Source organism: Fukomys damarensis, unplaced genomic scaffold (assembly GCF_012274545.1).
Source record: "Fukomys damarensis isolate Sample0158 unplaced genomic scaffold, DMR_v1.0_HiC HiC_scaffold_21, whole genome shotgun sequence".
Taxonomy (NCBI): Eukaryota; Metazoa; Chordata; class Mammalia; order Rodentia; family Bathyergidae; genus Fukomys; species Fukomys damarensis.
The window spans coordinates 25,122,439-25,147,627 of NW_022900933.1; the positions used below are offsets into that span (position 1 = coordinate 25,122,439).

The 25,189-nt window shown below is 39.2% G+C and overlaps 1 long non-coding RNA gene across 4 annotated transcripts in view; it reads left to right on the forward strand.

Annotated features, from left to right (window-relative positions):
* Positions 1–1,002: 1,002 nt before the first annotated feature.
* LOC104856767 overlaps positions 1,003–25,189 on the forward strand; it is a 49,758-nt gene continuing 25,571 nt past the window's right edge. For 2 of the 4 annotated variants that reach the window (XR_778704.2, XR_004518359.1), the window contains exons 1-2: positions 1,003–1,107; positions 10,980–11,114. This is a non-coding gene — a long non-coding RNA (uncharacterized LOC104856767). Of the gene's footprint in view, positions 1,108–1,304; positions 1,368–9,091; positions 9,147–10,979; positions 11,115–25,189 lie in introns of those variants that run through there. The other 2 variants (XR_778705.2, XR_778706.2) reach the window with 2 other exon arrangements.

Here is a 25,189-nt window from a genome sequence, read left to right on the forward strand (position 1 = left end):
AAGGATGGAGCTGACCTCCCTGTTGCCAGCGGGTCAGGAGTGCAGAGAGAGGCAGCCCTACTTGGAGGCCCAAAGCAGCTCTAGGTGCCTGTTTCAGTAAGGGATGAGGAGCTACCATGAGCCCTCCTGCCTGCAAGGTCCTCAGGAGTGCTCCTTTGCCCCATTCCAGTCCGAGATCTGCTCCTCCCTCCCTGCAGACGCTTTCCACAAAGGAATCAAGATGGCAGACTCAGAACAGACACCTCCCCAAAGGTAGTCAAGGGAATCAAGGCTTACAGCCATCCTGACACACTGGCTAACAGGCCAATTGGCTGCTTAATAGATTAGGACAGAATGTGTTCCTGGGGCTGTACACGTAGAAGAGGGTCTTGACAGTCTATTTTGGGTTCTGTGGACCTGGGCTCCCAACCAGTCTGCAGGGACACGTGCATGGCAGAACAGGCAAGGAGGGGGCCGTAAGGCAGAGTGCTGAGCTGTAAGGAGGGCTTAGAGGGGTGTCACGCGGGTCCTTGAGGTCAGCCCCGACTCCTAGCCTTTGGAAACATAGGCTGAGCTTGGGTCTGCAGGGCAGGCAGTGCACAGGGTTGGGAAGGGTGAAGCATGAAGCCACCGTGAGGGCTTTCCTGGCCCACTGTCGGGAGGAGCAAACTGCCCCAAAGCACCGGCCACATGGGCAGAAGCACTGGACCAAGGCCCCACCTCTGCCCCGTGGGCTCCCACAGGTCTCTGACACGGCCCTTTGTCTCCTGCTGGTGGACACAGGTCAGCGGCTACTTCTCTTAGAAGTCGCTGACACCCCTTTCCCACGGACAACACCCCTGTCAGATCCTAGCGCAGACCTTAGGAAGGACCCAGTGCTGCCCAGAGAGGCCTCGCAGGCCACGGGTTCCCTCGGGCAGGCTCCCGGAGCGGGACCCACGGCGTCACCTCTGCGAAGCCCCGCCCCTCCTCGCGGTCCGGGACCTGGCCACGCCCCTCACGTTCCCGGCCTGGCCACGCCCACTTCCGCTGCCGACCCTCGCTGGTGCTGCAGTGCGGTGCCCAACTCCTGGCGCGGCCCGGCTTCACACTTCTTCCATGACCCGGCTCCCTCGGGTTGCGTTTGAGGTGAGGTGATGTGAAGGCCCCTGAGGCGGCCACGCTGTACCCCTCTTTTCTTTCGTGCCCCAACCCGGCCGCACCCACTGCTGTGGTGAACGCCCGCCCGTTTCCAGGCCGCGGTGCCTTGCTTACGTAATGGAGAGATTGTCTTCTCATTTGCACCATTACCTTAATAAATCTGTGGTGGAAAGTAAGTCACATGTTTTTGGTATTAATATCCATCCAACCCAGAACTTATCTCCTGGAATCACGATCGATTTATTTCGGTAGGTTGCAGCTTCTCTTCTTCGTCTCTAAATGTAATTTTACAAAAGCCTTTGACATCTAACCATCTGCAGCCTTGTCTCGGAGCTGAAGTAGCTTTCCCCGGTGATGGTCAGTCAGAACATGGCCCACATTGGAGCAGAGATGACAGTGATTGGACTTAGTGTCATAAAAACCCTTTCTGCCAAGATTGAGCAATAACAGAGATTTAGAAAGCGTGGTTCTTAGGCTAAGTGTATCTGGAGCTTATTGTCAAGTTTGATATTTTCTATTTCTTAGGCAGCACCCTAAACATTACAACGTTGCCAAATAATTATAGTCTATAAGCATATATAAAACAAGCCAATAAGAACAAGCCAAATTTAGTCTGTTTAGTGGAATTGAATTAAGAAAGAGTAATCAAGTTAATGAAAGAAAGCCAGTATTTTGTGAAGCAAGCTTAGTTTTTTCAGAAAGGTATATCAAACGCATATTTAAGAGTCTCTCTCTTTTTTTTTTTTTTTTTTTAATGAGTCAGGGTCTCACCTATGTAGCTCGGACTGTCCTGAAACTCATTGTGTAGCCCAGGCTGGTCTCGAACTCGGAGTGATCCTCCTGCCTCAGCCTCCCCAGTGCTGGGATTACAGGTGTGTGCCGCCATGCCTGGCAAGAGTCTCTTTTTTAAACTGGTATGAATTATCATTTGGAAGAAAGCATGTGATTTATTAATGGCAATACCAATAATTATAGTTTAGTATCACCTTTAAGATTTTGTTGGCACATATGGAGAACAGTACACAATTTTGAGTATAGTGTGCATACATTAATGTTTATTTTAACAACTACCAACATATATTTTTGAGCAAGATTTTTTTATTGACCTAGAGGAATATGGCTTTTGTCACTATTATGACTTTAAGCAATATATATGGTAACAATTCAGCAAAACAATTTAGTTATTTTTATAGCATATTAAGACAACAACCACAACTGACTATATAGTATTAGGACTTTGTTTTTTTTTGGTACTGGGGATCGAACTCAGGTCCTTGTGCTTGCGAGGCAGGCGCCGAAACACTGAGCTAAATCCCCAGCCCAGGACATTTTTTTTTTTAATAAAGGAAAATCACATACTAGTGATTATGTAGCAAGAATTGTAAAATAAAAATTTAAACTGATATTTAAGGAACATGAACTTTTTGATTTATTTTTTTAAACATTCAATTTTAACAAGATAATAGAGAACACAAGAAACTACTTTCACAAATAATTTTAAAGTACTTTAAAAAAACTTTAATTTTAAATTTTATTAAGAACAGACCAATATCTTAAGCTTTATTCTTTTAAACAAACGGCATTATCTTTGTGTATTATACTATAAAGATATTTTTAGAATAAACTGTCTCAAAATATTTTATTCAAAAGTTATACTGTTAACATATATGATCAATTTATAACAGAAACATAACTTTTATGTTTTTATACAATTATTCCACCCTTAATAGAGCATTGGTATTTTAAAATTATTAACTCATATTTATGTCTTAAACTGTCATATATTGATATAAGCACTGTATATCTAAAAAAGAACATACATCTGTCACATATTTGAAATTGGAAACACCCCAAATCATTGTTTTTGAGTCTTATAAGGATTATCAGTAAAAACAAAGTGATTTAAAAGTAAAAACTCATTTTAAGTACTTAATTTAAACAAAAACTAGACAGTGAAATAATCACAGTTTATTTATTGTAGAGAAGCAAGCAAACCTTTTAGTGTCTCTTAAAACTGTTAGAATTAGGCAGCATAAAGAAACCCATTAACAGACCAACAGACCAGGTTTCTTACAGCTATGAACTCTTTATGACAAAAGATTTTTTTTATTAAAATAAAATGTTAGGGGCCAGGAATTTAGCTCATTGGCACCACACCTACCTCGCAAGTACAAGGTCCTGAGTTTGATCCTTAGTACCAAAAAAAAAAAGGGGGGGGGACTGTTATTAGAATATTAAATAAGTTGTGCTTGTACAAATAATTAAGTAATCTTAATATGATGAACAGATCAATTGCTTTGAGACTTATTTTTTAAACCTCAGTTTTACTAGTTGACCTATAACTTGACAAAAGGCTATTTTTAGATATTAGATCTTATATTAGTGATGTATGTATGATACATCTCAACAACCTTTGAAATATGTTTAAATATATCATTTATAAATGTTAATTTATATTTAGCAAATGTGTTTAGTGTTTTAACTAAATTGTAAATAATGTAGAGGTTATATTTATTTATTTAATTTTTAACAATTATATTGTCTGTAAAATGTAAAACATTTGGCAAATACAAATTATATCTTAATCTTTTTGTTGAGGAAAAAAATTTAAAAGTCGCCAATGTCTCCAAATTCCATTTGCATGCACTATAACAAAATATTATTTAAATCTTTTGAAGGATCTTTTAGGGCTTTTGAACTTGAGTCTTTGTATTGACTGCACAAATAATTTATATAACCAAAATTTTATGTCAGTACAAGCAAACTATTTTGGATAATAAAGATGCCCATAAATGGATCCACTTGAAAGCCTATGAAAGAAAATCTTTATTAATTAAGGACATTGAGAATGGAATAGCTCAGAAAATCTAGAAAGATCTAAGAACTGTATGAAGTTGTATTATTGTCATGTTTTTAGTAGTCTTAAACAATATTTAATCTTTAATTTGCATATCTGAAGGTGGGATTGAGGTTGTAGCCAGGTGGGAAATACAACTGAATTTGAATTTTTTGAAGCTTTTATTCTTTCCCTTAACTTATTGTAGATCATAGTTAAAGAGATTTTTTTTTTTTTATTGAGTTTATTGGTACATTTAGGGATACAGTACAGTTACATTCATTGTTGGGATCATGTACCTTTACATGGCAAGTCTTGATTCTCATTTTTTTCCCCTTACCTCTGCCCTCCCTTCACCCCCTCCTCCCCTCCCCATCTACAAACACTTTATTTTCATCTTTTCATTCTCTCACATTTTTTTCTTTTCCCTTTTTGTTCTTCCCCTACGTATCACACCTTCCCTACACCTTTAGCTCCTTTCCTCCCATTTCTAAATGTCAGTAATCTTATTAGAATCTTATGCATTGTTGCAGAATATTCACACCAGGGAAACTATTTGGTATTTACACATGTGGGACTTATTTATTTCACTTAGGAGTATATCTTCAATATGTATCCATTTTCCTATGAATGAATCTATTCTCTCGCTCTTTATGGCTGAGTAATATTCCATTTTATAGAAAAACCACAACTTCTTTATCCAGTTTCCAACGGATGGGCAAATAGGTTGTTTCCAAGATTTAGCTATTACAAACTGTGCCGCTATAAACATGGGTGCACATACTTCTCTGTGATATGATTCTTTTAGTTCTCTTGGAAAGATACCCAACAGAGGGATGGCTGGGTCAAATGGAACCTCCAGTCCAAGCTCTTTGAGGTATCTCCATATTGATTTCCATAGTGGTTGCACTAGTCTGCACTCCCACCAACAATGGAGGAGGGTTCCTTTCTCCCCACAACCCCGCCAACATTTGTTATTGTGTGATTTCTTGATAGCAGCCATTCTTTGTGGGGTGAGGTGGAATCTCAGTGTTGTTTTCATCTGCATCTCTCGAATGACCAGTGATGTGGAACATTTTTTCATATATTTTCTTGCTGCTTTCACTTCTTTGTATGAGAAATGTCTGTTCATTTCGGATGCCCATTTTTGGATCGGGTCTTTATATTTGGGGGGACTGATTGTTTTGAGTTCTTTATATATCCTTGATAATAGTCCTTTGTCTGAGGTACAGCTGGTAAAAATTTTTTCCCACATTGTAGATTGTCTCTTAGTTCTGCTAATGGTTTCTTTTGAAGTACAGAAGCTTTTTAGTAAGATGAGATCCCAGTTGTTGATTCTTTCTGCTAGTTCCCGTGCTACTGAGGATTTGTTCATAAAGTCTTTTCCTATACCAATGTCTTCCAGAGTTCTGCCTAACTTACTTTCCAGCAAGTTTAATGTTTCTGTTTTAATATTTAGATCTTTAATCCATTTGGATTTTAATTTAGTGCATGGCGAAAGATAAGGGTCTAATTTTAATCTGTGACAGGTTGATATCCAGTTTTTCCAACACCATTTATTAAAGAGGCTATCTTTCCTCCACTGAGGATGGTGAGCTCCTTTGTCGAAGATGAGGTAGCTGAGTACATCTGCATTTGTTTTTGTGTCTTCCAGTCTGTTCCATTGATCCTCAGGCCTATTTCTTTGCCAGTACCATGCTGATTTTATCACAGTGGCTTTGTAGTATAGTTTCAAATTGGGAATTGTTACACCTGGTGCCATGTGACTGTTGCCTATAATGGCTTTTGCTATTCTAGGTCTCTTGTGGTTCCAAATGAATTTTTGGATTCTTTTTTCTAGTTCTGTGAAATATAGTGTTGGAATTTCAATTGGCATTGCATTGAATGTATATAGCAGTTTCGGTAGTATGGCCATTTTCACTATGTTGATTCTTCCTACCCAGGAGCAGGGGATATCTTTCCATTTTTTTATATCCTCTTCGATTTCTTTTTTCAGAGTGCTGTAGTTTTCAGTGTAGAGATCTTTTGTTTCTTTTGTTAGATTGATTCCTAGATACTTCATTTTTTTGGATGCTATTGTAAAAGGAATTTTTTCCCTTATTTCTCTTTCTGTCTGTCTGTTATTTGTGTATAGAAAGGCTATTGATTTTTGGGTATTCACCTTGTATCCAGATACTTTACTGAATCTGTCAATTAAGTCTAGAAGTTTTTTGGTGGAGTTTTTTGGATCTTCAATGTAGAGTATCATATCATCAGCAAATAATGATAGTTTAACTTCTTCCTTTCCTATCTTTATTGCTTTAATTTCTTTCTCTTGTCTAATTGCTGTGGCTAATGTTTCCAGAACTATATTGAAGAGAAGTGGCGATAGTGGGCATCCTTGTCTTGTTCCTGATTTTAACATGAAGGTTTTCAGTTTTTGGCCATTCAATATGATGTTGGCTGATGGTTTTTCATAAATAGCCTTTATTAAATTGAGGTATAGACCATCTATTCCAATTTTTTGCAGGGTTTTTATCATGAATGGGTGTTGAATTTTATCAAATGCTTTTTCTGCATCTATTGAGAGGATCATATGGTTTTTGTCCTTGACTTTGTTAATATAATGTATTACATTCACTGACTTTCGTATGTTGAACCACCCTTGCATCTCTGGAATAAATCCGACTTGGTCATGATGGATGATCTTCTTAATAATCCTCTGTATTCTGTTTGCTAGTATCTTATTAAGGATTTTTGCATCTATATTCATTAAGGAGATTGGTCTGTAGTTCTCCTTTTTGGTTGTATCTTTCTCTGGTTTGGGAATCAGAGTGATACTTGCTTCCAGGAATGAATTTGGAAGTATAGCTTCTCTTTCAATTTCATTGAAAAGTTTGAAGAGTAATGGTAGTAGTTCTTCTCTAAATGTCTTGTAAAATTCAGCAGTGAATCCATCAGGGCCTGGGCTTTTCTTTGTTGGTAAGTTTTTAATTACATTTTCAATTTCACTGATTGTGATTGGGGTGTTTAAAATGTTTTTATCTTCTTCGTTCAACTTTGGTAATTCATAAGTATCTAGAAATCTGTCCATTTCTTCTGTGTTTTCCATTTTATTAGAGTACAGGTTCTCAAAGTAGGTGTTCATGATCCTCTGGATTTCTTTCGGATCTGTTGTGACTTCGCCTTTTTCATTCCTAATTGCATGGATCTGAGCCTTTTCTTTCCTTTTTTTGATAAGATTAGCTAAGGGTTTGTCAATTTTATTTATTCTTTCAAAAAACCAGCTCTTTGTTTCATTTATTTTTTGTATCGTTTTCTTAATTTCAATTGCATTGATTTCTGCTCGGATCTTTATAATTTCCTCTCTTGTTCGAGCTTTGGGTTTTTCTTGCTCTTGTTTTTCTAGGAGTCTAAGTTTCATCGTTAAGTTGTTTATTTGAGCCCGCTCTGTTTTCCTAGTGTGGGCATTCAATGTTATGAATTTTCCACGTAGAACTGCTTTCATTGTGTCCCAAAGATTCCTGTATGTTGTATTGGCATTCTCATTTATTTGTAAAAACTGTCTAATTTCTTCTTTAATTTCCTCTGTAATCCATTGATTGTTTAGGAGAGTGTTGTTCAGTTTCCATGTGCTTGTGAAGTTTCTATAGTTTCTTGTGCTATTGATGTCTAGTTTGATTGCACTATGATCTGATAATAAACAGGGGATGACTTCAATTTTTTTGCATTTATTTAGACCTGTTTTGTGAGCCAGTATGTGGTCTATTTTGGAGAATGATCCATGTGCAGCCGAAAAGAATGTATATTCTGGTTTTTGGGGGTGGAATACTCTATAAACATCTATTAAGTCCATGTGTTCCAAAGCTTGGTTCAGTTCTATTATTTCATTGTTGATTTTCTGCCTAGTAGATCTGTCAATTTGTGATAGTGGGGTATTTAAATCCCCCACTACAATTGTATTAGTGCTTATTTGGTTTTTCATGTTACTTAATATTTGTTTTATATAGTTGGGGGCATTTATATTTGGTGCATATATGTTTATGATTGTCAGCTCTTCCTCTTGAATTGTTCCCTTTACAAGGATGTAGTGTCCTTCTTTGTCTCTCTTAATGAGTTTTGGTTTGAAATTTACTTTATCTGAGAATAAGATTGCTACCCCTGCTTTTTTCTGGACTCCTGACGCATGGAGAATTGTTTTCCATCCTTTCACTTTCAGTCTATGGACTTCCTTTTGCACTAGGTGTGTTTCTTGTATACAACATATTGTTGGATTTTGCTTCTTAATCCATTCTGCCAATCTGTTTCTCTTGATTGGTGAATTGAGGCCATTAACATTGATGGTTACAACTGATATATTTTGACTTATTCTTGTCATGTTTTTGTCCATTTGTTGACTCTTTTTACTTTTTCTCCCATCTCCTTTTAGTTTCTTGCCTTGCCTATTTGATTTGGTCTGTTGGGCCTCATGTTATTGTGAATTTCGTTGTCCTTTTCTAGGATATTGTTTAGAATTCCTTGCAGTGCTGGTTTGGTGTTCATGAAATTTCTCAGGTGCTCTTTGTCGTGGAAGTATTTTATTTCCCCATCTATTTTGAAAGAGAGTTTTGCAGGATACAAAAGTCTAGGTTGGAGATTCTTTTCTTTTAGGACTTGGAATACCTCACTCCAGGCTCTCCTTGACCTAAGGGTTTGTGTTGAAAAGTCTGCTGTGATTCTAATGGGCTTCCCTTTGCATGTGATTTGTTTCTTTTCTCTTACTGCTTGTAGTATTTTGTAAAGAGATTTTTAATGAGCTAAAATTTTAGATATAGATGATCAAATTTATATCTTACCTAACGTGAAAAATGAACCAGTTTAGAAACAATATTCCCCACAAAGAAAAACATGTAGGCTAAAACATCTATGTCTTAGCTAATCTTATTTTAATGAAACTTGTTAAGGACAGCTGTATTAAATTAGAGTGTGTTTTTGGTTATATAGATCATGGTGTGTCACAATAAAAATCACCTGTTTTATCTTTTATTTTATTTTACTTTTTTTGTTTTTTTGAAACAGGGTCTCACTATGTAGTTGAGGCTGACCTGGAGCTCACTATGTAGCCCAGGCTGGTCTTGAACTCACAGCAACCCTCCTGCCTCAGCCTCCCAAGTGCTGTGATTACAGGTGTGCGCCACCACGCCCAGCAAAAATCACCTGTTTTGAATCACAGGTAACTAAAATGTTTAGGGAGCTGCAAAGTAGCACAAGCACTTTCACTTTTAAGCAATTTATAAGAGTTTTAAAAACACACCTGCATTTTTTTTATTTTTAAAAGATATTCAATCTAAATTTTTTGATGACAAATACTTCAAGAGCTTAGAACTCTCTATTGGCTCACAAAGAATCCTCAGAATGACTTGAAGCCCAAATGGCTTATATAATTTTAGGTGGTACTGAAACCCTGCTGCACATTCTAAAGAGAAAGATGAATGAAACAAAAACATATTAAAGCAGACTAAAACAAAGGAGTATCTGAAACCAAACCAAACCAAAACAAATGCTGTAATTTTTTTTCTTTTCTTTTTCTTTTGTTTTCTTTTCGTTTTTTTTTTTGTACCAGGGATCAAACTTGGACCTTCACAAGGCAGGCAGTGGAACCACTGAGCCAAATCCCATCCTTAATTTTTTAAAACCTCTGAATCTCTTTCAACAATCAGTGCCCTAAATCGGCCACCAATAGGTCTGAATGGCCCCAAATAGTGAAGGTCCTTACCTCTCCCAAATGGCACTGGTAAATGACCTAAGACAGGTCCAAATTGTGGAGATAGTAATCCCCACAGTGCCCTTCCAGTGGGAAACCAGGCAGAGCCCATCAGCTCCAGATCAGATGGAACATACTGGAGACTTCCAAACCTTTTTACTTTAGCCAACAAAAGCATTTATAGGTAGATGATGCCACATGTGGGAAAAAAGGGAGAATTTCCAGGATTTAAAAGTGTCCCTGGCAGCTCACTAGCCATGGGCAGGCAGTCCCTTTTCCCAAATGATTTTTAGGATGCATGGATCTTAGGAGCAGGAAGTAAAGTGAATCCCTTCCTGGTCAACAAAACTGTTACCATCCACATAGGCTCATAGGCTCAGGCTTGTCTGCTCGCCACTGACCAACTAAAAGAGGGCATGTGTTTTGGTAAAAAGGATTTATTTAAAGCTCCAGCGAGGTGGAGGGGCCCATTAGCCTCAAATTAGCACCTCTCTATATATGGGTGGGCAAGAGTCTTTTATAGTAAGGAACAGGGTGCTCACAGAGAGAGAGAGAATACAGATCTTTATACTCGCTTTTATCACTTTCAGCTGTATTTTTTAGCTTTTTTTTTTTAAATGAAACCAGGCATCTGGCCTATTGGGGCTATTGTAGAATAGGTAAATTAATTAGATATCTTGTAGGGAGTTAGACAGGACTGGCCCTTGAGAACCCAACATGGAGGACAGTCAAAGACCCAACATGGAGGACAATCAAGACACTGATGACCCCCAGCATCGTAAAAGGAGAGAAACAACTATAGAAAACTAGGATAAATAACAGTGATTGATATTCTAAATAGGTATCAGTCACCTGGGTGGGGGACAAAGATCTTTCAGGAAAAATCCCTAAGCCACCCCTTATGGCAAATTCTTGCTTAGTTCCTTGTACACTTGTTCTATGACTTGCTTCCCCATTGCATTCTCATTTAATCAATATTCCCTAAGTGACTACACTTGTAATCTTATTGGTTGATCATAGTTTTGTCCACCTTGTGATTTCTCACTGGATCAGTATTACCTATGCAACTGTAGTTGCAATCTTACTAGTTGACTATAATTTTGACCCACCTTGAACTCACCTCACCTCATATAGCCTCGGCTCATAAAACACATTTGAGGAGCAGGCTGGAGGCAAGGCAAGGGCCTGACTTATTGTATTGCACAGTAATAGTCCCTTGTCCTGAATGGCTGCTATGGGTCCACAAATCCCATTTTTTTCCCAGCTGTCTGCTCAGAGTTCTGTCATCCTGTCAAATTTCAGGACATTCTGCTGAATTGAAGGAGGGTGGAGCAGCAGAGGGCGGTACAGGCCCATGGACACCACTTTGAACTCTACTCCAACTGCCTCATCTTCCCTTTGACCTGGACATGGAGTCTCTGAGTCAAGGCCACTCAGGTGAGTGGATGCTGGTTTATGTGGCCCCAGTACCATGTATGCCTGAACCCTCGTCCCTATGGAATCCATGACCCCTGCACAGCTCCCTGCTCGATTCCTGGATTTGTTAATTCCAGTGAAAATTATATGAGGCCTCCTCACCCAGGGATTCTTTCTCTGGGTCTCCTCAGGCAATCCCTCAATCCCCACTGGCCTTGTGGATTCTCACCCTTTACTCACTCTCCTGCTGCTCAAGGTAGCTGTGGGTTCTCTAGAACACAGTTCTTCCCTAAGCCCTCTCCATCTCTTTGTCCTTTCCCATTCCTATCATTGTTAGGGCAAACTGAGGCATGACTGAGACCACCAGAGCAGGCAAAAATAAAGGAACAAGCAAGGTTTTATTTATTAATCAAGCTTTACTGGGTACAGGCCAGTCAAAGGTGACAAAGCCATTGATCCTGGGGTCTTGGGAAAGGGGAGATTTTATAGAGGAGTTTGGGTAGGGGAGGGCTAGTGCCAGTAGGAGTGGGACATTTTGTCCTGGAGTGGAGGAAGTCTGGTGGTCACCAAGGGTGTCTGGATCCATTGATGTTTCTGTGTGGGTAGGCTGCTTGTCTTGAACCTGTGCCTTGGCTTTGTGTTAGCCGTTATGCCTTGCAGGATGTGTTGCCTGCAAAGGTTTTCTCTTCTGCCTAGGCAGGGGTCTGGCACCATAGGATGTCCCCCCACACCCTTAGGGAAATAACCTGGGACATGTATTCATGTGTTCATATCCCATCTTACTGACCATAACTGCTAGTGTGTTTGCCCCTGGTGCTCCACTGGGAGGCGAGTTATTCTAGCAGTGGCATGTTTATTCCATCCTTGTGTATCTAGAGGTTGGGGAGGAACAGTTGAGGAGAAGAGACCAAGACAGAAAGCAGGAGAGTGAAGGAGAGGGCAGTAGAAGATACATAATGACACAGGATCTTCTGACTGGGAAAGAATACAAATGAGACCCATCAATCAAAATATATGGTGCCAGTGTGGAATGGGGTGTAATTTGAAGTCTACTGTGTTACCTGGCTCTTTGTCTTCTTTGTAAAGATGGTGTGCTACCAGAGAGGGAGATAGATTTAACTTGATGGACAGAAAATCTCTTAGCTAGAGATGAACATCTCTACATAATGTGCTTCTGGAGGTGGAATGGGTCAGGCTCAGCCTCTCTTATACAGGCTAGGTCCTGTTGTACCTTGGATGCTGTCACTCTGGGGCTGTCGGGTGGAATAGCTTCAGGCTGTATCACTTCTGAATCAGGTGGGTCCTGGTGATCTTGGAAACAGGGTCTGCTACCACACTGGGAGGTGATTGTATCTCAGTGGAAGGATAATCAGAGGCTGGAGATCTACAGCAGCAGGAAGTTGTGCTGACAGGATAGGAATGGGGTGAGATTCTCTCTCTGCTGAATCCAACCACTGCTGGCCACCTTTTATGGAACATCTGCTAACAGCTGAGGAGGTTATTCTCAGTGGGTGAGAATCTAGTAGTCAGAGATCCCTCCTAGTGGGGCTCAGCCATGACCATTCCACCCTGCCCTCAGACACCTACCCCAGGCCTACTCATCCTAGGGCTTGGCCTCACTGGTCACTAGGTTCTTTAGCTGGGTCAGGAATTTATACATCTGTGGAAAAGTCTGAGCCTAACATGCTGATCAGCATATAGGACATAGCTGGTTAGTCTGGCCAGGTCTGGGGATAGGTAAACTTCTTCTGGGTAGCGACCACCCCACATGCAGCTGGGCACTGAGAGCAAATGCATGAAGCTCATGTGAGGAGTGTGCTCCCCACACTAATTATAAAGCCTTCATACAGAATCATGAGGACATGTCTGACAGGGATGGTCTGTGATGGGGATCTATCTTTATAAGATCTTCCTCTAAGCCCCTAGCCACCCCTGTGCTCCAATGTTGCCTATATTCCCCTTTCTGCAGGCAAGGCCCTAACCCCCATCCCTCTACTAGCAATCAACAACTGTTGGGATTTGGGATTTCCTAGATCCCCTCAAACTCAGTTCTTCAGATGTGCCCCACTCTGTAGATAGGGGCCTTCGCTCTCGGCCCTGAGCATATCACTTCTTGATAGACTAATCCTCCTCAGAGTTGAGGCGATTCCACACCTAGAGAAGGTCAGGGGAGGGTGGCCTCTTCGCATCCTTACCTGCCAGGCAGTCTAGGGGAGCTGTCTCCTTCCATGATGAGAATGGAAGCAGGGGAAGGCTGAGAGGTTTGTATGTGTTTCTCCCTGAATAAGATGTTAACTGGAAACGCGCCAGCAGCTGATAGGTGTTTCATATTAGTGTGCTCAGTGAATGAACTCTGCCATGTACTACCCAGATATCTCAGTGGGTCCTGGTCCACTCACTCTACGCTGAGGGGGATCCCAAGTCTATAGTATTAATTTTAGTCCCACTGTATTGGAAGTTGAGAATAATGTTTAAGGTTAAGGTTATGGTTAGATTTGGTGACAGGGATATGGCTGGAATTCAAGTACCTAATGATCTGAGTGTGAGAATGAAGGTTAGGGCAATGGTTTTCACAAGGATGAGGTATTTCATTGGATTCCATGTACCTGAGCATTGCAGTGTAGCTATGATGGGTACTGTTAGGGGTAGCATTAGGGATTGGATTAGGCTGTAGGGTTAGGAATCGTGTTGGAATTTCACTACTTATATACTGAAGTGTGGGTTTGATGGTTAGTGTTGGTGTTAATTTGAGGATTAGGTTTAGGAGTGCTGTCATGATGCAGGTACATGGGTTAGTGTTAGGGTTAGGCTTGAGGGTGGGTTGGGTTAGGGCTAAGTTTCTAGGGTAGTGTTACGGTTCGATTTTGGTTTCAGCATTAGGGTTATGGTTAGAGTTAGTATTTAGGTGTTAGAGTTAGAGTTAGGGTTAGCATTTAGGGAGGGTTATTTTTAGGGTTCAGAGTTTGGAATAGGGTTCGTTTTAGGGTTAGGTTTGGCCATAGAAATATTGATGAAGTTCAAGTACCCAGTCATTGCTGTTTGAGTGCAAAGCGTAGGGCAAGGATGTTCATGAGGCTGAGGCACAGTGTTGGATTCCAACTACCTGAACATTACAGGTACACATAATGGGTAGGGTTTGGGTTGAAGTTAGAGTTAGGGTTAGGTTTAGGGTTAGGAATAGAGGCCGAATGTCACTTCCCATGAAATGAGGTATGGATTTAATGGTTAGTTTTCGTGTTAATTTCAGGATTACTGTTAGGAATATTTTAGGAATGTAAGTACCTGAGTTATGGCTCCTGGTGGGATTAGGGTTTAGGTTAGGTTTGGGGTCGGTGATAAGTGTTGAAATTTCAGTACCTGTGTTTTTGAGTTATGGGTTTCTTTGTTAGTATTAGAATTAGATTTGTCCTCAGGCTCAGGAATAGTGTAGGATTTTAAGTTCTGCTATTTTGGAACATGAGAATAATATTTACGATTTTGGTTAAGGATAGGATTGGTAACAAGGATATGGAAATAATTCAAGAACCTGATAATTTGAGTGTGAGAATGAAGATTACTACAAGGATTTTTATTAGGGGACTGTATAGTGTGCACAGGATTCCAAGTACTAGAGCATAGCATTGTAGCTATGATGTGTCGTCTTTAGGTTGAGGCTAGGGTTAGTAGCAGGTTTTGAGTTAGGAATAGAGGCCTAATTTCACTTCCTATGTACTGAAGTATGGGTTGGATAATTACTGTTAGTATTAATTTTAGGGTCATTATTAGAAATGGTTTAGAAATGTAATAACCTGGGTTAGGGCTCTATGTACGGTTAGGATTGGGGTCAGCGATAGTCTTGGAATTTCACTACATGTGTATTGGAGTGTGGGTTTCATAGTTAATAACAGCATTAGATTTGGCATCAGGGTTAGGAACGGTGTAAGATTTCAAGTACCATTGTATTGGAACTTGGGAATAATATTTAAGGTAAGGGATAAGGTTAGGTTTTGTGACAGAGATATGTAAGGAATTCAAGGACCTGATAATTTGAGTGTGAGAATGAAGGTTAGCGAAAGGAGTTTTATGAAGGTGAGGTATAGTGAGGAATTCCAGGTACCTGAGCATTGCAGTGCAACTATGATGCATAGTTTGGGTCCAGGTTAGGGTTAGGATTACATTTAGTGTTAGAAATAGAGTTTGAATTTTGAACCTATGTACTGAAGTATGGGTTTGATGGTTAGGGTTAGTATTAATTTTGGTATTGTTTGGAATGGTTTAGGAATGTAAGTACCTGTCTTAGGCCTCATTGGATGGTTATGGTTAACATTAGGTTTAGGATCAGAGATAGTATTGAAATTTCAGTACCTGTGTATTGCAGTGTGCTTTTCATAGTTAGTATCAGCATGAGAATTGACCTCAGGGTTAGGAATAGTGTAGGATTTCAAGTAACATTGTATTGAGACTTGGGAATAATATTTAGAATTAGGGTTAGGTTAGTGTTAGGGATATGGATGGAATTCAAACACTTGATAATTTGAGTGTGTGATAATGAATTTTAGGGCAAGGATTTTTATGAAGGTGAAGTATCATGTGGGATTCCAGGTACCAGAGCATTGCAGTGTAGCTATAATGTGTACTATTAGGTTTAGAATTAAGACTTGGTTTAGGCTTTGGGTTAGGATTCGTGTCGGAATTTCACTAACTGTTCACTTGAATGTAGGTTTAATTGTTAGTGCTAATGTTAATTTGAAAATTAGGCTTAGGAATGGTGTCAGGATGCAGGTACATATGGATTGGGGTTAGGGTTAGAGTTGGGCTTGTCCTTAGATTCGGTTGGGTGATGTTTAAGTTTCTAGGGTAGTGTTCCAGTTACATTTTTGGGTTAGGCATTAGGTTCAGAGTTAGGATTTATGGATTATAGTCAGGATTAGGGTTAGCATTTAGGTTTGTTTTCGGGTTAGGCTTCACAGTTTAGGGTAGAGTTGGTGTCACAGTTAGGTTTGGCCTTAGAAATATTGATGGAGTTCAAGTACCCTATCATTGCTGTGTGAATGTGAAGGTTAGGACAAGTATGTTGATGAACCTGAAAAATAGTTCTGGATTCCAAGTATCTGATCATTACAGTGTACAAACAATGGGTAGTGTTTGGGTTGAGGTTAGGGTTAGAGCTAGGGTTGGTGACAGGGATTTGGATGGGATTCAAGCAATTGCTAATTTGAGAATGAAGGATAGGTCAAGGAGTTTTAATGAGGACCAGGTAGAGTGAGGAATTCCAAGTACTTGAGCATTGCAGTGTAGCTATGATGCATAGTTTGGGTTGAGGTTAGGTTTAGGATTATATTTAGTGTTAGGAATAGAGTCTGGATTTCACTATCTACGTACTGAGGTGTGGGTTTAATGGTTAGCGTTAGGGTTACTTTCAGGATCATTGTTAGAAATGGTTTAGCAATATAAGTACCTGGCTAAGGGCTCATAGGCGGGTTAGGGTTAGGATTAGGTTTGGAATCAGAGATAGTCTTGGAATTTCAGTACCTGTGTTTTTTAATACAGGTTTCATAGCTAGAATCAGCATTAGATTAGGCCTTGGAGTTAGGAATAGTGTAGGATTTTGTGTATCATTGTATTTGAACTTGAGAAGAGCATTTAGGTTTTGGATTAGGGTTATGTTTGGGGTCAGTAATAGTCTTTGAATTCAATTACTGTGTAATGGAGTACGGGTTTCATAGAATCATCATGAGATTTGGCCTTGGGGTTACAAATAGGGTAGGATTTTAATTTTGGAACTAAATTTAGGCTTAGAGTTAGGTTTGGTTACAGGGATATGGATGGAATTGAAACACCTGATAATTTGATTTTGGAATAGTGTAGGATTGATTTCACTTCCCACTGTAATCGAACTTGAGAATAATGCTTAGGGTTATGGTTAGTGTTAGGTCTGTGACTGGGATATGGATGGAATTCAAGCACCTGATAATTTGAGTGTGAGAATAAAGGTTAGTGCAAGAATTTTTAGGAGTATGAGGTAGAGTGAGTGAATTCCAGGTATGTGAGCATCACAGTGTAGCTATGATGTGAGAGTTTGGGTTGAGTTTAGTGTTAGGATTATGTTAATGTTAGGAACAGAGTCTGAATTTCACTACCTATGTACTGAAGTATGGGTGGGATGGTTAGTGTTAGTGTTAATTGTAGGATTATTGTTAGGAATGGTTTAGGAATGTAAGTACCTGTCTTAGGGCTGATGGGACTTTTAAGGTTAGGATTAGGTTTGGGGTGAGGTATAGTGTTGGAATTGCAGAACCTGAGTACTGGAATATAGTTTCATATTTAGAATCAGCATTAGATTTGGCCTCAGTATTAGGAATAGTGTAGGATTTAAATTAACATATAGAAATTTAGGAATAATATTTAGGTTATGTTAGTGTTAGGTATGGTGACAGTGATATGGATGGAATTCAAGCACCTGATAATTTGAGTGTGTAAATGAAGATTAGGGAAAGGATTTTTATGATGTTGAGGTATACCGTGGGATTCCAGTGACATGAGCATTGCAGTGTATCTATGATGGGTAGTCTTTGGGTTAGAACTATGGCTTGGTTTTGGCAGAGGTTTAGGGATCGTGTCTGAATTCCTTTACCTGTGCACCTGAGTGTGGGTTTGATGGTTAGTGTTAGTGTTAATTTGAGAGTTAGGTTTAGGCATGGTGTCAGGATGCAGGTATATGGGTTAGTCTTAGGGTTAGAGTTGGGCTTGTGGTTTGGTTCGGTTGGGTTAGGGTGAAGTTTCCAGGGTAGTGTTACAGTTAGATTTTGGGGTAGGCATTACCATTAGGTTAGTTCTTTGGGATGAAATTCAGTGTTAGGCTTAGCATTTTTTTTTTTTTTTGGTGTAGGGTTCTGCTTCAGGGTTTGAGACAGGGTTAGTGTTAGGGTTAAGCTTGATCTTATAAATACTGATGGAGTTCCAGTACCCAATTAGTGCTGTGTGAATGCGAAGGATAAGGCAAGTATGTTCATGAGGCTGAGGAACAGTTTTGGATCCCAAGTACCTGAGCACTAGCGTGCAGATATAATGGGTAGTGTTTGGATAGAATTTAGGATGAGGGTTTGGTTTAAGGTTAGGAATAGAGGCCGAATTTCAATTCCCATGAACTGAGGTATGGGTTTGATGGTTAGTATTGGTGTTAATTTCAGGATTAGGGTTAGGAATGGTGTAAGAATTTAAGTACCTGGGTTATGTATCATTGTAAGGTTACGGTTAGGTTTAGGGTTGGGAGTCTGTGATAGTCTTGACATTTCAGTACCTGTGTATAGGAGAGTGGAATTCTTAGTATCACCATTAGATTTGGCCTCAGGTTTAGGAATAGTGTATGATTTAACTTATCACTGTACGGAACTTGAGAATATTGCTTAGTGTTGAGTTAGGGTTAGGTTTGGTGACATGGATATGGATGGAACTCAAGCACCTGATAATTCGATTGTGAGAATAAAATTTAGTGCAAAGATTTTTATGAAGGTGAGGTAAAGTGAGGGATTCCATGAACCTGAGCATTGCAGTGTAGCTATGATGCAATGAATTTGGGTTGAAGTTAGGTTTAGGATTATGTTTAGTGTTAGGAATCTAGTCTGAATTTCACTACCTATGTACTGAAGTATGTGTTTAGTGGTTAGCTTTAGTATCAATTTTAGAATTATTGTTAGCTATGGTTTAGGAACATATGTAACTGTCTTAGGGCTTATGGGGTGTTTAGGGTTAGGGTTAGTTTTGTGGTCAGTGATAGTTTTGGAATTTCAGTAATTGTGTAGTGGCATATGGGTTTCATTGTTAGAATCAGCATTAGATTTGGTCTGAAAGTTAGGAATAGTGTAGGATTTCAAGTACCATTGTATTGGAACTTGGGAATAGTATGTAGGCTTAGGGTGAGGTTTAGTTTTGGTGACAGGAACATGTGTGGAACTCAAGCAAATGATAATTTGAATGTCAGAATGAAGGTTATGTCAAGGATTTTTTTTTGGTTTTTGAGACAGGGTCTCACTATGTAGTTGAGACTGACTTGGAACTCACTATGTAACCCAGTTGGGTCTCAAAATGTCAAGGATTTTTATGGAGGTGAGGAATAGTGTGAGTTTCTAGGTATCGGAGTATTGCAGTGTAGCTATGATGGGTACTGTTGAGGTTAACACTAGAGCTTGGGTTATGCCCATAGGTTTACGAATCTTCTCAGAAATCCTGTACCTGTACACTGGAGGGTGAGTTTGATGGTTAGTGTTAGCATTATTGTGGCAACTATGTTTAGGAATGGGGTCAGAATGCAGATACATTTGTTAGGGGTAGGGTTAGTGTTGAGCTTGTGGTTTGGTTCGGATGGGATAGCGTGAAGTTTCTAGGTCAGTGTTACAGTAAGATTTTGGTGTAGGCATTATCGTTAGAGTTAGTTCTTTGGGATTAGATTCAGGGTTAGGCTTAGAATATGGGGTTGGTTCAGGGTAGGCTTTAGAGTTTGGTACAGGGTTCGTGTCAGCATTAGGTTTGACTTTAGAAATACTGATGGAGATCAAGTGCACAGTATCTGCTGTGTAAATATGAAGGGTAGGGCAATTATGTTTGAGAGGCTAAGGAATAGGTTTTTTATGTTTGCGGTCAAAGATAGTCTTTGAATTTCAGTACCTGGGTATTGGAGAATAGAATTCATAGATAGAATCAGCATTAGATTGGGAGTCAGGGTTAGGAATCATTTAGGATGTCAAGTACGTTTGTACTGGAACTAGGAAATAACATTCAGCATTAGCGTTAGGGTTAGGTTTGTGGTCTGTGATAGTGTTGGAATTTCAGTAGCTGTGTGTTGGAGTATGGGATTCAAAGTGAGAAACAGCATTAGATGAGACCTTGGGGTTACAAATAGTGTAGGACTTAAGTACCCTGGTATTGGAACCTGGGAATAGTCCTTTGATTTAGGGTTAGGGTTAGGTTTGAGGCCAATGATAGACTTCTCATTTCAGTTCCTGGCTTTTGGAATATTGGTTTCATATTTAGAATCAGCATTAGATTGGGTCTTTGGGTTAGGAATTTTATAGGATTTCAAGTAACATTTTATGGGAATTGGTGAATAATACTTAGGGTTAGGGTTAGAATTATGTTAGGGTTCAGTTGCAGTCTTGGAATTTTAGTTCCTGTGTATTGGAAAATGGGAATCAAAGCTAGAATCATCATTAGACTGGTCCTCAGGGTTTGGAATAGTGTAGGGTATCTACTACCATAGTATTGGAACTTTGGAAATATACTTGCTGTCAGGGTTACAGTTGGTTTGCGGTCAGTGATAGCCTTGCAATGTAAGTACCTGTGTATTGGAGTATGGATTCATATTTAGAATCAGCATTAGATTGGCTGTCAGATTTAGAAATCATTTAGAATTTCAAATACCTTTGTGTTTGAACTTGAAACTAAATTTAGGATTAGGGTTAGGGTTAGGTTTGTGGTCTGTAATTCTGTTGGAATATCAGTAGCTGTGTGTTGGACGATGGGTTTCAAAGTGAGAATCAGCATTACATTAGGCCTCAGGATTAAAAATTGTGTAGGATTTCAAGCACCCCAGTATTGGAACCTGAGAGTAGTTCTTAGATTTAGGGTTAGGATTAGGTTTGTGATCAGCCATAGACTTCTAATTTCAGTGCCTGTGTATTGGAGTGTGGGTTTCATAGTTAGAATCAGTATTATTTTGGCTGTCAGTGTTAGGAATCATTTAGGATATCAAGGACCTTTGTATTGGAACTTGGAAATAACATTCAGGATAAGGGTTAGGGTTAGGGTTGCTCTGTGTGTTAGTGTTGAAATTTCAGTAGATGTGTGTTGGAGTATGGGTTTCAAAGTGAGAATTAGCATTAGAATAGACCTCAGGATTAAAAATAGTGTGGGAAGTCAATACTCGCCGTAATGGAAACTGGAAGTAGTACTTAGATTTGGGGTTAGGGTTCGGTTCAGGGTCACTGATAGATTTCTCATTTTAGTTCCTGTGTGTTGGAATATGGGATTGATAGTTAGATCAGCATTAGTTAGAATGTCAGGGTTAGGAATCATTTAGAATTTCCAGGATCTTTGTATTGCATCCTGCAAATATCATTTAGGATAAGGGTTAGGGTTGGAGTCTGTGATAGTGTTGATATTTCATTAGATGTGCATTGGAGTATGGGTTTCAAAGTGAGAATTAGCATTAGATTAGGCCTCAGTGTTTAAAATCATGTAGAAAGTCAGTATTCCCAGTAATGGAACCTGTGGGTAATGCTTAGCTTTAGGGTTAGGGTTCAGTTCTGGGTCAGCAAGAGATATCTGATTTCAGTAACAGTGAATTGGAGTATAGGTTTCATAGTTAGAATCACCATTAGTTTAGCTGTCAGGGTTATGAATCATTTCGGATTTCAAGGACCTTTGTATTGATCCTTGGAAATAACATTCAGGATTAGGGTTAGGGTTAGGGTTGGTGTGTGTGATAGTGTTGAAATTTCTGTAGATGTGTGTTGGAGTATGGGTTTCAAAGTGTGAATCAGCATAACATTAGGAGTCAGGGTTAAAAATCGTGTAGGAAGTCTCTACTCCGGGTACTGGAAAGTGGGAGAAGTACTTAGATTTAGGGTTAGGGTTCAATTTGGGGTCAGTGATAGACTTCTCATTTTAGTACCTGTGTATTGGAGTATGGTTTCATAGAATCAGCATTGGTTTGGCTGTCAGGGATAGGAAGCATTTAGGATTTCTAGGACCTTTGCATTGGAACTAGGAAATAACATTCAGGATTAGGGTTAGGGTTAACATTGGTGTCTCTGATATTGTTGTTATTTCAGTAGATGTGTGTTGGAGTTTTGGTTTGATAGTGACAATTACAATTAAATTAGGCGTCAGTGTTAAAAATAGTGTAGGAAGTCAATAGTATAGGTAACGGAAACTTGGAGTAGTAGTCAGATTTAGGGTTAGGGTACAGTTTGGGGTCATTCATAGACTTCTCATTTTAGTTCCTGTGTATTGGAGTATGGGTTTCATAGTTAGAATCAACATTAGTTTGATGTCAGGGTTAGGAATAATTTAGGATTTCAAGGACCTTTGTGTTGGAACATGGAAATAACATTCAGGATTAGGGTTAGGGTTACGGTTGGTGTCTGTGGTAGTGTTGATATTTCATTTGATGTGGGTTGGAGAATAGGTTTGAAAGTGAGAATCAGCCTAATTAGATTAGGCCTCAGGGTTAAAAATTGTGGAGGATTTCATGTACCTCAGTATTCGAAAGTGAGAGTAGTACATACATTAAGCATTAGGGTTTGGTTCTGCGCCAGTGATAGACTTCTCATTGCAGTTCCTGGTTATAGGAATATTGGTTTCATTTAGAATCAGCTGTACATTGGGTCTTAGGGTTAGTAATTTTTTAGGATTCCGAGTACCATTTTATTGACATTGGGGAATAATACTTAGGATTAGGGTTAGTGTTATTTTGGGTTCAGTTGTAGTCTTGGTATTTCAGTTCCTGTGCATTGGAAAATGGGAATCAAAGCTAGAATCAACATTAGACTTGTCCTTGGGGTTTGGAATAGTGTAGGGTATCCACTACTATGGAACTTTGGAAATATACTTCCTATCAGGGTTAGGATTGTGTTTCCGGTTAGTGATAGCCTTGGAATTTAAGTACCTGTGTATTGGAGTATGAGTTTCATGTTGAGAATCAGCATTAGATTGGCGTTAGAAATCATTTTGGATTTCTAGTACCTTTGTATTTGAACTTAGAACTAACTTTCAGGATTAGGGTTAGGGTTAGCATTGTATTCTGTGATTCTGTTGCAATATCAGTAGCTCTTTGTTGCAGTATGATTCTCAAAGTGAGAATCAGCATTAGATTAGTCCTTGGTGTTATAAATAGTGTAGGATTTCAAGTAAGATGGTATTGGAATCTGGGAGTGGTACTTTGATATAGGGTTTGGATTAGGTTTGTGCTCAGTCATAGACTTCTAATTTCAGTTCCTGTGTATTGAAGTATGTGTTTCATATTTAGAATCAGCATTAGTTTGAATGTCAGTGTTAGGAATCATATCACAGTGACATATGCGCACCTATGTTTATAGCAGCACAGTTTGTAATAGCTAAAACATGTAAACAGCCCATTAGCCCATCAGGTGGAAACTGGATAAAGAAGATGTGGTTTTTCTCTAAAATGGAATACTTCTCAGCCATAAAGAATGAGAAATTACAGTCATTAATAGGAAAATGGATGCATTTTGAGGATATACTCCTAAGTGAAATAAATAAGTCACACATGTATAAATACCGAACAGTTTCTCTCATGTGAAAAACTGTAATACACAAAATTGCAATGGGATAATTAATAATCTGAAATAGGAAGACAAGGGCTAAAAGTGTAGGGATTTTGGGAAGGATAGGGGAAAAGGAATAAGGGAAAAGAAAACAATATGAGAAAATGAACAAATGCAAATAAAGTGTTTGTAAATGGGGAGGGGAGAAGAGGGTGAAGGGAGGAAAGGGACAAAGGGAAAAAATGAGAACCAAGACCTGTCATGTAAAGGTACAAGATCCCAGTAATGCATGTAACTGTACTGTATACCTAGAATGTACAAATAAATTCAATAAAAAGAAAAAAAATAAGATTCATATTAGGGTTAGGTGTAGGTTTATGGTCTGTTATAGTGTTGGAATCTCAGTAGCTGTGTTTTGCAGTATGGGTTTCAAAGTGAGAATCAGCATTAGATTAGGCCTCTGAGTTAGAAATAGTGTAGGATTTCAAGTACCCTGGTATTGGAACCTGGAAGTAGTAGTTAGATTTAGGGTTAGGGTTAGGTTTGCAGTCAGTGATAGACTTCTCCTTTCAGTTCCTGCATATTAGAGTATTGGTTTTATATTTAGAATGAGCAATATATTGGGTCTTGGTTTTGGCAATTGTGTAGGATTCCAAGTACCGCTGTATTTCCATTGGGAAATGATACTTAGGGTTAGGGTTGGGGCTCTGTTTGGGGTCAGTTGTAGTGTTGGAATTTCAGTTCCTGTGCATTGTAAAATGTGAATCAAAGTTAGAATCAGCATTAGGCTGGGCCTCAGTGTTTGGAATAGTGTAGTGAATCTACTCCCTTTGTATTGGAACTTTTGAAAAATACTTCCTGTTAGGGTTAGGGTTTTGTCTGCCATCAGTGATAGTCTTGGAATTTCTGTACCTGTGTATTTGAGTATGGGTTTCATAGTTAGCATCTGCATTAGATTGGCTTTCAGGGTTAGGAATCATTTAGGATATCAAGTACCTGTGTATTGGAACTTGTATATAGCATTCAGTATTAGGGTTAGGGTTAGGATTGGTGTGTGTTATAGTATTGGAATTTCATTAGCTGTGTGTTGCAGTATGGGTTTCAAAGTGAGAATCAGCATTAGGTTATGCCTCGGGGTTCGAAATAGTGTAGGATTTCAAATAACCTCGTATGGGAACCTGAGAATCGTCCTTAAATTTAGGGTTAGGGTTAGGTTTGTGGTCATTCAAAGACTTCTAACTTCAGTTCCTGGTTATTGGAACTGGTTTCATATTTAGAGTCATCATTAGACTGGGTCTTGGGGTTAGGAATTGTGTAGGATTTCAAGTACCATTTTACTGTCATTGGGGAATAATACTTAGGGTTTGGGTTAGTGTTCTGTTTGGTGTTAGTTGTAGTCTTGGAATTTCAGTCCTTTTGTATTGGAGAATGAGAATCAAAGTTAGAATCAGCCTTAGACTGGTCCTCTCAGTTTGGAATAGTGAAGGGTATCTACTAGCATAGTACTGGAACTTTGGAAATATTCTCCCGGTCAGGGTTAGAGTTTTGTTTGTGTTCAGTTGTAGCCTTGGAATTTCAGTACCTCTGTATTGGAATATGGATTTAATATTTAGAATCAGCATTAGATTGGCTGTCAGAGTTAGAAATCATTTAGGATTTCAACTACCTTTGTATTGGAACTTGGAAATAACTTTCAGGATTAGGGTTAGGATTAGGGTTGGTGTCTATGATAGTGTTGAAATTTCCCTACATGTGTGTTGGATTATGGGTTTTAAAGTAAGAATCAGCATTAGATTAGGACTTGGTGTTAGAAATAGTGTAGGATTTCAAGTA